Below are 16,689 nucleotides of genomic sequence, written 5' to 3'. Positions count from 1 at the left end.
AGAAGACAGAGGCCATCTTCTTTCATGATGGCTCCTCCGGGGTACCGCCCCAGGCCTTCGTCCTGGTGGACAACACCAGTGTCCAGGTGGGTGCAACCCTGAAGTACCTTGGGTTGCACCTGGACGGTCGCTGGGCCTTCGCTGATCATTTTGATCAGCTGGCCCAGCGGTTGGGCAGGAGGGTAAACGCCCTCAATGGGTTGATGCCCAACCTCCGGGGTCCGAGGGTGGGTGCTAGACGCGCGTACACCCTCGCGATCATGTCCGGGGCGCTGTATGGCGCCCCGGTGTGGTTCCGCGAGGCGCTGGCCAGCCGCCGCATCAAAAAGGTGCTGCACGACGTGCAGCGGCGGCTGGCGAGAAGGATAACGCGCGCGTTTAGTACCGCTCCCAACGCGGCAATCATGGCCCTGGCGGGGCTTCCCCCGGCGGAGTATACGGCCGATGCCCTGGCGTGGACTTACGCCAGGGCAAAAGCCATCCGCCTCGAGAGGGGGGTAGTTACCCCCAGGGCCGCTGCGTTGCTACGGGAGAGGGCCCGTCGGCGGGTGATGAGGGCATGGAAAAGGAGCCTCATCGACAACCCGCCGGCGGCCGGATCTCGGATCTTGGAGGCCGTCCTACCACATCTGGACGATTGGGTGGGCCGCCCGTTTGGCGGTTTGTCCTACAGGACGACACAGGTGCTCATCGGGCATGGCTGCTTCGGTGAGTACCTGTGCAGGATAAGGAAGGAACCGACGACACGGTGCCATCACTGTGGCGCCGCCCGGGACTCCGCGCAGCACACGCTGGAAGAGTGTCCAGCGTGGGAAGGGCTGCGCGGAGTCCTGAGGGCCGAAGTGGGAGATGACCTCACCCTGCCGGCCATCATTGGTCAGATGGTCGGCAGGGAGAGTGCCTGGAAAGCGGTCTCCTCCTTCTGCGAGCAAGTAATGCTGCAGAAGGAGGAGGCCGAGAAGGTGAGAGAGAGGCGGCCGGGGGGACGAATGCCCCCTGGCAACGCCAACAGTGGCAGGGGCGGCAGGGACGAGAGCCATGACCCAACTTGGCTCCCGCCCCGGCCGCCTAGGCGAAGAAAAACTGCCCCCCGTCCTCCGGGCCCTAGTGGCCCTGCTGTACGGAGGCGGAGGGGCAGAAGAGCCGTGGCGGTCGCCCCCTCCCTCCCCACTATCGAGGAGGAGAGGGACGACGGCGACCGCCACGGAAATGATGATGAAAGGGAGCGACCCCCCTCCCCTACGGCTGCCGGCCCAGCTTTTGGGACGCGCAGCCGTGGGAGGAGGGCCCCCCACCGTATTAGTGAACCCGGCGAGGCAGACCCGACCTGACGGTCCGGGGGGGTCGACTCCGTGACGTAACGCGGAGCCGTACCCCCCCCCCTGCCTCGCCGGGGAGGGGGAGTGGGAGGATTCTCCCCCTCCCCCCCTAGGGTAGTTAGGAGGGCCGCGCCGCCGCACAGGGCGGCGCGAAGAGGCCCGGGGTTACGGCGGGGGCCGGATACCCCGGGCTCTACCCCCAAACCAACAGGGGAAGAGGCGGGGGGGGGCTGGTGTCCCCACTTCCCCCTAGGGCTGCCAGGCCCAAGAGCCCTGCCGGGTGTGCCCAGAGCGCACCCGGCGTGACGAATCGGCCCATGGCCGATCGGGTCCGGGGGGCTCCGGAAGTATGCTGCACGCGTTCCCGGAGCCCCCCAGTCATGGACCAGGGCAGGACACCCGGAGAGGTTTTAGTGGGTATGTCCCCGCCGACACGTCGTCGGCGGGGAAGAGCCCCACATAACCACCAGGCCTCCCCCGAGGCCTGGGGTATGCGGTAACGCATTTCCTCTCCGTTATCAAAAAAAAAAAAAAAAAAAGGTGTCCGTAATGACTATACCCAATGTTTTACGTAGCAAAAGATAGTGAATGATTTATTAAAAATAACAATTGCAAAAAGAGTTGACAGAATGAACATGAAAGAAAATAAAAGATCTAACGAAATAGAGAGATATCAAAATAAAGAGATAATGATAGAGCTAATAACATAGAGATCGCAAAGAGACAATGATAGAGATAATAGTATAGAGATCGCAAAGAGATAATGGTATAGCTGGTATTCGGATTACCAGTTGCGCGGCGGAGTGCCTGTAAAGGTATTTTTACGCGGTTTATATCTAATGCTAGAACTATCTATTTACAATGTTTTTGGCTAGACTAGTGAGTTATGCGGGCTGCTTGCCCGTACGGTCGGGGAGTCGCGGGGCGCGGCGGGATTGGCTAACGCGGTCGTGTTGGCGTGTGCGCAAATGCGGGTCGTTGCCGGCGCGGTCGCTGCCGCGATTCGCCCGAGCGCGCCCAGTGCAAGTGGGGCGCTCGATCGACAGGTTGCTTGTGCCCTGCCGATGAATGGGTTACGAAATTTGTCGGTTCGACAGTAAAGGTATTCGAGGACGACGGTGATTGGTCGAGAATGCTCGGCCGGTGATGATGACGAGAATGCTCGTCGAGGATCTCGGACGTGATTGATCGAGAATGCTCGGCCGGTGATGATGACGAGAATGCTCGTCGAGGATCTCGGACGTGATTGGTCGAGAATGCTCGACCGGTGATGATGACGAGAATGCTCGTCGAGGATACTCGGACGTGATTGGTCGAGAATGCTCGACCGGTGATGATGACGAGAATGCTCGTCGAGGATATCTGAGACGACTGGTCGAGAATACTCGGCCGATGATAGCGACGGGAATGCCCGTCGAGGATATCGGAGTGCGACGAGAATGCTCGTCTTTAAGGAGCGATCGAGAATGCTCGGTCTTGTGGACGGGTCGGATAGTCGGACGGATCTGACTTGTGCGTTCCCACTGCCGGCTTATATATCCGAACGCGCGGCTGAGCAAGCCAATCCGCGCGCTCGGTCGGTTGAGCCGGAGTGGGAGCGTTACGGAACACCACGGTCGGCGCGCGTGGCGCGTGTCGCCGCGTGGTTGCACGGCGAAGTTCGGTTGTGCGTGCACGTGGTCCTCGGCTGCACTGCCTGCACTCGGCGTTTGGTGTTCGGTGGACGAAACGGAGGCGCACGGACTTTGGAGGGGCGTATCGTTATAAATTTATATAACACGTTTTGTTTAATTGATATTATTTTCTTTATTCTTGTGCTTTTGACTGTGATCGAAGTTTTTTAAATTCATTTATGGCTGCTGTCCGATTCACGCTCACAGCGCTATCAGTGCGCTCCCGGTTGGTCCGATTCACTTCCTGAGCGTTTTCTGTAAGCAAAGTGACGTAATGAATTTGTGACGTCGCGCGCTCACGGTGACCTTGCTTCGAAGGTGGGTCGGCGTGAGTGAGCGTTTGCGTCATTTTTGCGGAAAGTATGTTTAAAATTTATACTTTGACTAGGCGTGTAGAATCTGTTGGGACTGTCCATGTGTTCGGGCGTATTTTTTCAATAGCGGAAAATATTTTTGCAACCGTTGATTGCATCACAACATACAATAGTTATAAAATATTTATAATAATTATGTGAATATTATAAAAATAATTGTCAAAATATTTGATAAATATTTTTATGATCTTACATTCAACAGATCATAAATATTTATTATAAATATTATAATAAATATTGTATAAAAAATTTAATTTATATTTTAATATTTTATACAATATTTATGGTAAGTAAAAAAAAATATTTCCATACTTATTTTTTATTAACAGTAAATATTATATAAAATGTTAAAATATAGACAGACAAACAAAATATAAACATTTATTATATTTATGATTTGTTCCATCTGAGAGCACAAAAATATTTATAAAATATTTTAATAAATATCTATAAATATTTAAAATAAATCTTGTTTACTGTCTAGGTAACTGTATAATCTTATTTTTTGAAAATTATTAAATATACTTTTTAAAATTCTATTTATTATAAAACTTTATTAGTGTTTTAAAAAATAAAATAATTTTAGCTTTATTTAGACTATGTATATATCCTACTAGGTTATGTCCTATGAGTAGCGTTTACAAGTGGTCCGAAACATTTATTGTTGTCAGCGTGCCTTAAGCATGCTAAGGAATCGGACCGATCATGAGCATCGTGAGGACAGTGAGCACTGTGAGCATGAATCGGACCGCAGCCTATGTTATACACTTATAAGAGCAGCTATCTTCTCTGTGGTACAAACTGACGCATGCGCGTTGGAAATTTGTCTCATCGAAAAAAGTGGAGTGTCGGAGCTGGTATATCTAAAAGTTTGTTCTTATTTCGAATAAGCCGTTTGTTTTCTGTTCCTGAACTCCTTGAATTAGTGTGCACTTAAAATGAAATAGATATATATTTGAAAGTTAGTGAAAGCAAGAAGAAACGTTCCAGTGCAGTCTAGTGCAGGAATAAAAAACAAGCCTGTCTATGAATCATGTCGAGACCGAACAAGACGTTTCCAAACAAGATCGTCTTGGACAAGTCTTGACTTGAGATTTTACTCAAGCATTTGCTTGATTCATGACTATGAATCTAGAGGGCAACTTTAACCGTACTTAATAAAGTCACTAGATCTATAAAGTAACGCAATTGTCCGCCATTTTGTTCCATAACGTGGCAATTTCAAATGACATTTTTATATGTATTAATATTACAAAGAAGAAAAAACAAATAAATACTAAAAATTAAATATAAAATATATTTTATTTGTTTTTATCACATATAGTCTTATTTTTTCCGTAACATTTATAATTTATCACCGATTTCTTCATTGCGACACTACGACTAGAAGAAGGAATAGCTTTGGTAATGTTATCACAGTTTGTTTTTAAAACAAAATGTATGAAATAACAAATATTTTTAGTAGTTAATATATAAAATTATGACATGCAGGAATAAAATCTGTCGAATACATTTGTAAACATTTATTGACTAATTCTATAGGTTTTAACTTATTAGATAATAAATCAGTCTCATATTGCCGAAATAATATTTCGCGTTTATATATGATATTATACACATCCATAGTAGGAAAATATAATACATTTTTCTTATATTCTCTTAATTTGGTGAAAAGACTTAAATTATTATTATTGGCATCATTCGAATTTGTATCAGTATTTACAAGTGCATTAAAACATGTAGTACAATGTTTGTAATTTTTTTTAATTTTATGTAATAATGCACCCGTCAAATAATATGCAGTTTGCGTTTCATTATTTAAAGGTTCATTTCGCATTAGTGGAGTGTGTAGTTCTTCATCCCAATCATCCCATATTTCATTCTCAATGCTCTCAAGACATTGTATGTCTCTAGACTTATTTTTATTTTCTAATAGTTTTATTTCTGTACAATATTGTACAAGATGATCGGTATCAACAACAGAATAATTACCACGATTAATGTTTGCCTGAAATTGTGACAGAGAAACAAGACGCAATGATTGTTTAAATTCTCGTGCGTCTGGTACAGATGTTTGCCCACGTATTGTCGAGAATAAATTTTCTAACGCATCCTGAGTAAACCTGCCTAATAATAAATATTTAAAATTTTGTTTGTTTAGATATTCATGTTGTATATCGAGAGCAGTTTGTGTACAATGTATCAAACCGCTTTAGAATGGTTTCCACTTTCCATTTCCAACTACTGTTATTCCATAAACAATTTCATTAAATTCTTTTAAAAAAATGATATTTTCTGTGTATATATTTTCCTGAAAATGGGATAGCGCAAGTTTCTCATAACGACTAGTCATAAGCTTAAACCATTTGTGTATTGTGCTTATAAACCACGCTAGTTTTATGCACGTAATCAATACTTTTTGTATCTATGTGATATAATATGGCTGCAGCAACGTTGTTGTTTAATAATCCTACACTTAAGGCAACGTTCATTTTATTGAAGTGAGAAGGATTTATTGATTTTTCTTTTAAGTGTGGACACAGTTTTAAAATATCTTTTTGGTCTAGCATATATACCTCGCGAATAGGTTTGATAGAGACTTCGTTGTGCGGTAAGTTATACTTTTTCACTATTGTTTCATCTAAATAAAAGGTGTTACCAGCAGTTAATGCACATGCAGTATTTTTAAAAACATGAACTGGATCTGGTGTAATAAATAGTTTATCTTCATTGTTACATGGATGTTGAATGTTATTTTTTATCTGACTACATTTACCAGCTGTAAAAAGTCTCCACCAACTCCTATTTTGCGCTCTCATATCCAAAAGTACTACCTTAATAATTAATCCAATATTGTGTGCCTTTTCAATAATTGTTAAAATCTTTCTCGTCATTTCTTGCGGACAAAATGAATTAGCTGTATATTCATACCCAATGGTTTGTTTCCACTTAGTAATAATGCCGCACAACATAAATACCGTACTATGTGTAGCTAGTTGATTAGAAAAATCCATTCCTCCTGACAGTTTTATTGTTGGTCGGCCAATAATTGTATTGGTACTTCTATCATATTGCAGACCAGTTTTATGCACATTTCATCTATAAATAGTATTGCAGGTTTTTCTTCTGATTTAAATGTCTCTATCTAAAATAACATAACAAAATACATCATAAGCATTTTACATTAAAATGCATATATATAATACTTTTATTTATATTCAGCTGATTTGATGAAAGTAATTTCTGTTAAAATGTACTTATATAAAAATAAATAAATAAATAAATATATATATATATATACATATATATATATATATATATATGTATGTTTGTGTGTATATATACAAAAATATGAAAAACTTAATTAAAAACAATACTAACTTTCATCTTTAACAGCTGCAATATGTCTTCTAAAATACCTGGCCCAAATTTATAATAATTATCTTGATAAAGTCACTTATGGATCATATAATTTTTAACAAATAATGATAAATGTGCATTTGCAACATTTTTCTAATAAATTGGATTGATGTAATTCGTATTAATCAATATTTTCATTTTGAATTGCCGCGTTTTGACTTATGGCTTTAACCAATCGTTCGACACTCTTATAACGACGTAACCAATAACATCCAGTCGACTGCTTGATATCGTCGAGTGAACACGTGTTGTGTGATCGTAACGTAAACACATGTTTCTTCGAGTAATTTTAACGCATCGAATGATTGTAGTGATTAGAGTAGTGATTAATAGTAATTAATAAAGTCGATCGATTGGTTCGTCCCGTAGGTCCGCGTTTATCGATCAAGTGCAGAGTAAATAGTGTAAATGTGGTAAAATGCGAAACAACTTTGAGGGATAGATCTGGATAAAGGACAAATTTAAATTGAACTGTTGCATCGTGGAAAAAATACGCTGATCGCCGTGTGCGTGAGTAAACGTACTTAAACTTGTTTGAAGCCTCCCCCGCCCCTTGCCGTCTTATACACTCTCTCTCTTTTTTTCTCTCTCCTTCCTTCTTGTGCGTTTTAAAAGTACTACTTTTAACTTGCAAATGATATTGAAGAATCTTATTTGCATTAAATTTTATTATTTGTGGGCGTACATTCATTATAAATATGTAATTGAAGATTTTACGGTCAGCCCGATATTTGACGGCCGGATGACAGAAATCGAAATTTGACAAGTTAAATGTAGCATAATTAAAGTGACAAAGAGAGAGAGAGAGAGAGAGAGAGAGAGAGAGACAGAGAGAAAGTTTAAATAAGAATGTGCTGTCCGTGTACTTTTGTCAGTCATTTGAGCGAAGGAGGTGCCTCACGGAAACAGCCGCGTGTAACAGTGAGTCGCGCCGCCCTGTCTATCACTTGTATCCGACCCGTCATACGCTAACTAATTCTTTTTGTTACTTGAAAATTAAGCTCCGGACAAATTTTTGCAAAAGGAAAAATCGTCTCAGAATTCAATTACGAATATGCTTCAGGACTAATATGTTATTTTGAATCACCCTGTATACTATATGTCACATCTCGCTATTTATTTACGCATATCACAGCATTGCCTAAACAGTTGGCAGATCCGTCTATGGAATAAACCATCCAAAGCTGCGTTTAGATTCTCCACCCGGTGAGTGATCTCTGGGTGACTGGCTAAATGGGCGGAGCTAATGAAAAGCTCCCTAGTGGTTTATGGAATCTGAACGCACTCTCAAACATTGGGTGTGTTTAGCAAATAACGCTGAGAAATAGTAACATAAATATCTCAAATTCAGAATAAATTACATAATAAATTAAGATAAACGATAAAGATAATACATAAATATTTTACTATGAATATTTTTATCAATATAACTAAAGTAGATGAAAATTAAATGTTAGTAGAATAGGACGAATCAATTTAAACAATGAAAATAAATTTTTATTTTAACAAATTAGATGAAGATATATATTGCGCATATCATCTATTATATCTAGAGGCTTATTTTCTATTCCTGCACTAGACTGCACTGGAACGTTCCTTCTTGTTTTCACTAACTTTCAAATATATATCTATTTCACTTTAAGTGCACACTAATTCAGGGAGTTCAGGAACAGAAAACAAACAGTATATTTTATTAGTATCAGAAAATATTTAATAATACTAAAAATCTTTAACATACTAATCTTAAATATAAATATTTATATAACGGTTTTGTGAGACTGTAGACCAAGAAACCTTACATTAATAGAATAAAAGATTAATATTTATTAATCTGTAATTACATAAACAGAATAATAAACAAAACGTTTAAACTTTACTTGGTTATTAACGTTTTTCTTTATTATATTTATACATTTTAATTTTTATTTACTATAATATTTTAAATTAAATTTATTTTTTTATTTTAAATTTGTTTTAAATATACGAGCTTTATCACAAATATATAGAAATTTTTATAGCGATACATTTTGGAACGCACCTTTACGTCACCCACCCGTTTCACCCGGCTCAAGGACCCATGTGGTTTTTCCACTTTCTCGGGATAGACAGAGTGATAAAGTGAACGACCCACCTAATGTCCGGTAGGGGCACTCTAAAGAAATCTGAACGCTCTTTAGGTGCCTGGGTGCACTCGGGTGGGGAATCTGAACTCAGCCCAACACGTACACCCAAGGACTTTGATTCTGTCCATGGGGAAATTTTCCAAATTGAGAAGTTGCTATCTTTCTACATACTTACACTTCATGATTAACGTAACGACCAATAAGCTCTAGTCGTTTCATTAATCATGAACTGCGAATATGTAGAAAGTAGTGACTTCTTAGTTTGGAAAATTTCCCCATGGACAGAATCAAAGTCCTTGGGTGTACAGATAATTTTGTGCAACTCCTGTAAAAACGTGGAAAACGTTACAATTTACAGTAGAATAAAAATGATAACATAAAAATAGAAATACATTTGAATAATTATAGGCATTATTGCTCAATTATTAATACGACGGGTCCCGATAGCGCACATCCCGATAGCACACAAACCACTCACAATGGCAGATGCCTAGAGATTTTCCGTAGGTTGTGTTAGATAAATCAAGATGATTGGTTGGTGGGCTATCGGGATGTGCGCTCTCGAAACTCTCCCTTATTAATATGGTAAATATTTAAAAAAGTAATAAATACAGTTATAACTGCATTTATGAGTTAATCGACCTTGTAACGCTGGTGGTTTTCGTGCGGGTGCGGGAGGTGTCGGAACACGGTGGCGGATAAGCTCGCCGGATTGGTCGGGTTCGGTAGAATAATTGCACTCGGTATTTAGCTGACAAACATATGAGATCTTTATTTGAATATAGTATTTACAAGTAGCCTCAATCGCAGATTGAGTCTAACGCCTCGCGACAAGTGGACCCAGCCTTAGCGGGGGCGCGATTGGCTCGTGGTGGTCGCGGCGACCAATTGCCGCTGCGCGGTCGGAATCGCGAGCGGTGGTAACGATGAGCGCGCGGTGACGCGTGGGCTAACGAGCGCGCTAGGCGAGAGCCAAGACGGAAGTTCGAAACAAAAATCAATAACCGCGAGAGTACAGCTGAGTCGGTACAGTGTCAAAAGATAACTCGAACTTAGAATGAAACATAATAAGAACTGAAGTACTAGAACTACGAAATCATAAGAATACAAGTAACTATAACTTAAAGTAAATCGCGTGGTTTGAAACGGACTCGGTGTCCGGGGTGGTCGGGGAGCCGCGGAACGCGGGATCGGAGCGACGGCGACGATTCCGCGTCTCGCCCGAGCCGCCTCGTGCAAAAAAGAGGCGAAGTTCTTGTCAGGACGCGGATGCCCTGACGAGTTTTTGGTTACGAGAGACTCTTCCCTGCGGGAGGGGACGGATGGGATTGGCTAGGGATACCCAGCCTGCGGACTCGACGAGGATGCTCGTCGTGGGCGGTGATTCGCCGAGGATACTCGGCTACGGAGCACGGCGAGGATGCTCGCCGTGATTGGCTGTGTACGGTGTTCGGTATGACAGGATTAGCCGAGGATACTCGGCTACGGCGAGGATGCGCGCCGTGATTGGTGGTGTACGGTATTCGGTATGACAGGATTAGCCGAGGATACTCGGCTAGCCGGAACGACGAGGATGCTCGTCGAGGGGAGTCAGGATGAGGCGAGTATTCTCGTCCTCTTGGGAGTCGGAGTGCGGTCGAGGATACTCGACCTGTCGGATTCGGCGGACCGGGAAGATCTGTCTCGGCGTTCCCACTGCCGGCTTATATATCCGAACGCACGGTTGGGCGGACCAATCCGTGCGTTCGGTCGGCTGGCCCGGAGTGGGAGCGTTGCCGAACGCCACGGGCGGCGCGCGTGCTGCCGCGTGATCGCGACGGCAGGTTAGCTCGGTGCGCGCACGTGGCGTTCTGCCGGTGAATTGCTCGGGTGGACGGAGCGGAGTGGCCGTGCGCGCGAGGTGGAGGGGCGTTTTGTTACAACCTAATCTCCAAAATATAGTTACACATTCCCAACGGTACACAATATCATAAAATATTATAGAATATTTATAGCATATGAATATTTTCTTTTCTACAGTACCATAATAATTACAAATTCATATTTACAAAAGTGTATCTGTAATCATGATGAATTATGATGAATTTATGTACACCCAAGGACTTTGATTCTGTCCATGGGGAAATTTTCTAAACTGAGAAGTCGCTATCTTTCTACATACTTACAGTTCATGATTAACGTAACGATCAATAAGCTCTAGTCGTTTCATTAATCATAAACTGCGAGTATGTAGAAAGTGGTGACTTCTCAGTTTGGAAGATTTCCCCATAGACAGAATCAAAGTCCTTGGGTGTACCATGGTAGAAAGACAAGGGTATGCTCTTGCGCATCGTAAGACGGCTAGCCAATGAGAAGCTGTATCTTGCTCACGCTAAGTTAGGTCACATTAAGCGGCAAATTGAACTGTTCTAATAATGGGAATTTTCCAACAAGCGACACAATTGATACAGCATAACACAGAAAATCATTTTATCGTTGTTGTTCAGTAGTAAACTTAATTAACTTTTTTATTAATTAACTTTATTATTAATTAACTTAATAATATTAATAAATTTTGCTCAGTTTAATATTAATTCAATATTAAATTACGGAAAAGTGCATATCTTAAGATATTTGTTAACTTTCGTGATTTTTATTTATAACTAAAAATTTATTTTTAATTAATTAATATATATTTATACAGTGTAATAATTTATTTTAAAATAATAATTTATACATTTAGACTAAAAAGTGTTAAAAAACAAAATTTTTAACACTATATATTTTTACAATTCACAGTATTTATATATTATAACGAGAAATCAATGTACAAGCAATAAATGTTTAATAAATATTTAAGAAATACTATTTTCGCCAGGGAGATAATAAGCACGAGTGGCATTGTTTTGTTGGCATATTATTTACATATTTTGCAGGTATTAATATTTTAAAGAAAACAAAAAAGTCCAAATAATGTTAATTTGATGTTAAATTAATTAAATTTACTTATCATTTTTTAAATCATAATAATACGAAAAATTAAATTTTGGCAAAAATATTCAAGTACATATAAGAGCATCTAATAATTATACTAATCAAATAATAGTAAAGGTAAATAAATTGGTCTTTAACAAGCAGATTAAATGATGTGGCAATCAATACATATTTATTTTGAAGAAACAATATACACAAGTATAATAGTTGTTGCTTGTAAGGCTTACAGAAAGAAACTGACCTACTAATCAATTTTTTTATTTATAAATTTAGACATTTTTTTTATTTTGTTTTTTTCTGTTTTGTAAGGCAATGGTTCTATTAATTTCTCGTACTCGAATAAATGTTCGAGTACGCACTAAGCACAGTATCATCTCCTCGGGTATCTTTATTGGATGAATTAATGCTTCAATTCTTTTTTTCTTTTTTCTTTTTTTTTTTCTTTTTTCTTTTTTTTTTCTTTTTTCTTTTATGCATATTTCTTATGATACAACTTATTGTACTAAAAATATTAAAACGCTATAAATTCTACATTTTGAAATATTATGTTACATATAAACTGTTAAGTAAACAAATACTTATATTTCATAAATTAATCTGAACGATTGAGCAATTAATTTCCCAAAAAAAACATAGAAAAATAAAAATAATGTCAATTAGATCAAATTTGTTATTTTTTGGTCAAATCATGATGAAAAATTAAGTTTAATTAATTTTACATTATTCAAATTGACATTATTTACTTTTCTGTTCTCCTTGGATTTTTAATGTGTTAATGTAAATCAATGTCATCTTACCGGTCGTAACATTTATTCCATCTCTGCATACTTTACGCCACTCCTCAGCAAACGGTGCATTTTTCGGAAATGAAAAATATTTAATCACTAAACCTTCTTTTTTAGTTTTCCTGTATGAATTAGTGCAACCTTTTATTGCACAATACATTTTTTCCGAAAAGTATTAATGCTTTCCGACAGTAACTCTACAACGTTATTCGTACCTGCTCCTTGATTTTTCGACAATAACACATGTCATATGTCATATGTATCACGCATGATCACACTTTCGATAGCGGACAGCCACATGTTATCGACTTATAGAGTCGAAGCGTTCGTTCAATTTTCGCGCGAATGTGACGTCAGCTTGATACATCACGTGATGCGCAGAGAAGTCTTAAGGCTCGAACCCCGGAAGAGCATACCCTTGTCTTTCTACCATGGGGTGTACAGTGCGCGTCAATAATTCGCTGGGTCATAGTAGATAGCTTGACTTATCGACACTGAGTTGATAACGATAAACGCGCGTGCGCGTTTTATTCGAAAGAGATATAAATAATAAATATTTGGCACGGAGAATATACGTTACTGATTCTCTTAGTTATCCTCTTCTTTCTTCTTAGTCTAATTTAGGTTAAATATTTTTATTTTTTATGTTAAAATGTCTACATGTTGAGCTGTATAATAAAATAAATAGTAAAATTAAAATTTAACACACGACATTGATACTTTGTTTTCAATTTTAAATATTAATTTATTTAGTTTAATGTAATTATGTTTTTTTCTATTGCGTATAAACAATAATGTATTCATATAATTACATACGCAAAATTGTTAACGCCGAAATGCACGTAGAATAATTTCTGTTACGTTATGTTTACACCGCTTGTAGATCTATCCGTATAAATTTGATTCAGTATTATGTTATTTTTGCACAGACAAAGATATACATAACAACAAAGATAAACGTGTATGAAAAGATAGAAAAGATAAAAGAATAAGTTATTTATTAAAATTAAAAATATATTGGTTTTTTAATATATTTTTTTTTAATTAAATTTTGCATTTTTGATAAATGTTACACCGTTAAATAATTTGGTGGTTCTGAAAAGAACCGTTTGAAATAATACTGGCACCAGCTAATAGTCGGTCCAGTATCCTTCCCGTGCAATCACTTGCTGTAATCGCCTTTCTACCGAATCGTTTAAACGTACAAAATATTGAGATTTATGCTTCAAATTTTCCGAGTTCTTGGCATGTGCAACCAGTTGTTCTTTAGTTCTCTTATGTCTCATGGATAACTAAGAGAATCAGTAACATATATTCTTTGTGCCAAATATTTATTATTTATGTCCCTTCTAAATAAACGCACACGCGCGGGCGTACATTGTTATCGACTCAGTGTCGGTAAATCAAGCTACCTACTATGACCCAGCGACTTATTGACGCGCACTGTACTGTTCGGTCCGGCTTCAGTAATACAATTTTATCTTGAATGATTTGGCTTCCTACAGAAACTCAGTCTAAAGTTTGTTCGTTTGGATAGGAAACAAAAAACTTGGATAATCAAAATCTTAATTGTATAAAATATGTATTGCAAATGAAGAATTGCATTAACAATCCTAATCACATGCTTTTTACACTTTGCTACACTCAAAATGATGATTAAAAAATAGCATTATGCCGTAGTGGAAATAGTCCCACCACTGCATGACGTCATGCGCGCGGATGCATTTATCCCCGTTTTCGCTTGCACATATCTGTTTCCACTTTTCATATGTAGGTTTCACTCCCTTGTCTTAAGCCTTGTGTACACGATGCTAGAAATCGGTCCGAGTTTTCGATCCGAGAAAAAGTTATTAAAACTCGAATCGTGGACAAAAGGAACTCTGATGAAAATCTCGAATAAAAACCTTGAACAGAAAAATGCATCCTGTCTCATTTTTGCATACTAGTCACTTTATAGTAGTCAACTATTTCCTTATAAATAGTTGATGAATGTTGGTTAATGTGACATTGGACATCAAAAATTGTAATTTTTATAACCTTTATCACAATAAAGTATAAAAAGATATAAAGTTCAGTAACTAACTCGAGCTAACTTCACAATCTCGACTATAGCGCTATATAGGCCTAGTTTACACCGAGCACTTGATACGCGTACTAACTCATAACTTTCTATTAATTTATCTTGCTTTCGACAGTGCGTGTATACTGTAACGGTGGTTTTTATGCACCTAACACAAGTCTGAGTCGCCCGCTCACGGCTTATCTCCGGACCGCGATCTTTATTTCTTCCAAATAATTCTTAGCGTACAGAATTGGGCGCCAGGCACGAGAAAGCGTGCCTCTCTTTCGGTTTACTAATTTTTCAAGGTTAGGCTAGCGCTAATTGCCATAAGCGGGGACGATACAACCGTCCGGCAGCTTTCCGCTAAGTCAGTAGAGGCGGAGGGGGGGTATTGGTGCGGGCAGGTGGTGATAGAGAGAGCGAAGGAGAATCGCAGAATAATGAGACGAGAATTAACAAAGAGAAAATAACAACGTGTATTTCGAATTGTCGGGTTAGTAGACTACAAGACCTCGCACGCGGTCCATCCGCGTGCGGAATGCGGCACAAATTCGCGGAATGTTACTCGAAGCGACTCAGTAATCGCACGGCATCGCGGGACAGTCACCAGCGTAACGTTTAATCTCTTTGGCAAGGTGATCGCCACGGGAGAAGGTGCACACGCTAGTCGAAGGGTCTCGTGATGTCTCTCACCGCTACTACCGTGACCAAGCTACGCTCAACCCTCAAAATCAGACAAGACTCACACACGCACACTTACACGAACTTACGATACAACGACGGCTTGGCTGTGGCGATACAGGCGCGAATACCGGAACTAAAGAAACTGCGTTAATGCGGCGGGATCGGGTGAGCGACGTCGCGGCTGCGACAACGAATGCGTTAACGGCGTTACAACATCGCACGCGAATACGAGACAGTTATGGAGCGAACTCCACTTAATTCTGTCAGTCGCGACGCCACCCGCCTTCGATCGCGAAATCGGTGACTTTACAATTCGTTCGTGACGCTCTTCTCACCCTTGGGCGCGGCACGGAACCTCTCTCTGCGTCTTCTCCGGGAGTTGGCCGTAGAGTCTTCGGCACCAGTTTCCGGCTCGGGGCACGCTTACAGCACAAGTGAGCATCGATCCTCGATCCTGCGGGAGGCTCCCGGTGTCGCGCCTCACTTATCGCCGCTGCCGCTTCCGCATTGGCTGTTATCAGGCGGTTAGATCCTGGCGGTGCGCTAATTATTCTATCGTTCTGCGCTTCTGACGTCGATAGCGCGCGAGGCCCGAATTCGGCAGGCAATTCTCGACTTTCCCGGGAACTGATATCGGCTCGTCTCCGGTAGCGGCTGGCCGCCGCCTCAGGCCCGTGATGCCTCCTCTGCTCAACTCTCGATCTCGCCTCGTTTTCGGTTTTGCCTGTTAGCTTCGCGCAACTTCCGCCTGCGGAACCATAACTCTGCCGTTCCTGAAAAATTAACTCTTAACAAACAGGGTCTCTTGTTCGGTGGTAAACGGAAGGGACAGTGTGAGCGGTACAACCTGCGAGCCCCCGCGTCTCGGGGTGCTCCGTAAATCCCTCGGTGACGTTCCTGGATTCTAGTTTCTTTCTCGACCTCTGGGTGGACGAGACGTTTTACCCGTACAAGGTGTTTTTCCCGCAGTCACCGTCTCTCTCCTCGATGGGTCTATCGCTCACGTGAAATTAGCAGCGGACGCAGGGACAGCACAGAGACGAACACACACACTGAAGGGCCTCGCACATGAAATGCATAACATAACATAAGCACAACATAAGACTAACGGACCAATGAAAATGTTAGGTAAATCAATATGGCGACTTTATGCTGGATGCTCATTGGCCCATAGGTCTTATGTTATGCTTATGTTATGTTATGCGTTTCATGTGCGAGGCCCTTAAAACGGTCGCGCCAACGGAACCGCGTCTGCTCCCGAGCCGGAAAGACGCAG

The 16,689-nt window shown here is 40.8% G+C and overlaps 1 long non-coding RNA gene across 1 annotated transcript; it reads right to left on the bottom strand.

The window, feature by feature from the left end:
* Positions 1-12,332: 12,332 nt before the first annotated feature.
* Positions 12,333-16,485, bottom strand: LOC113005446. Its single transcript, XR_005576547.1, has 2 exons — positions 14,751-16,485; positions 12,333-14,571 (listed from the first exon to the last, which is right to left on the bottom strand). It is a non-coding gene; the product is annotated as an uncharacterized LOC113005446 (long non-coding RNA).
* Between the last annotated feature and the right edge of the window lie 204 nt (positions 16,486-16,689).

The sequence above is a fragment of the Solenopsis invicta genome, chromosome 16 (assembly GCF_016802725.1).
Source record: "Solenopsis invicta isolate M01_SB chromosome 16, UNIL_Sinv_3.0, whole genome shotgun sequence".
In the NCBI taxonomy this organism is placed as follows: Eukaryota; Metazoa; Arthropoda; class Insecta; order Hymenoptera; family Formicidae; genus Solenopsis; species Solenopsis invicta.
Note: the sequence above shows the minus strand (reverse complement) of the source record. Positions and strands in the feature narration are given on the sequence as shown.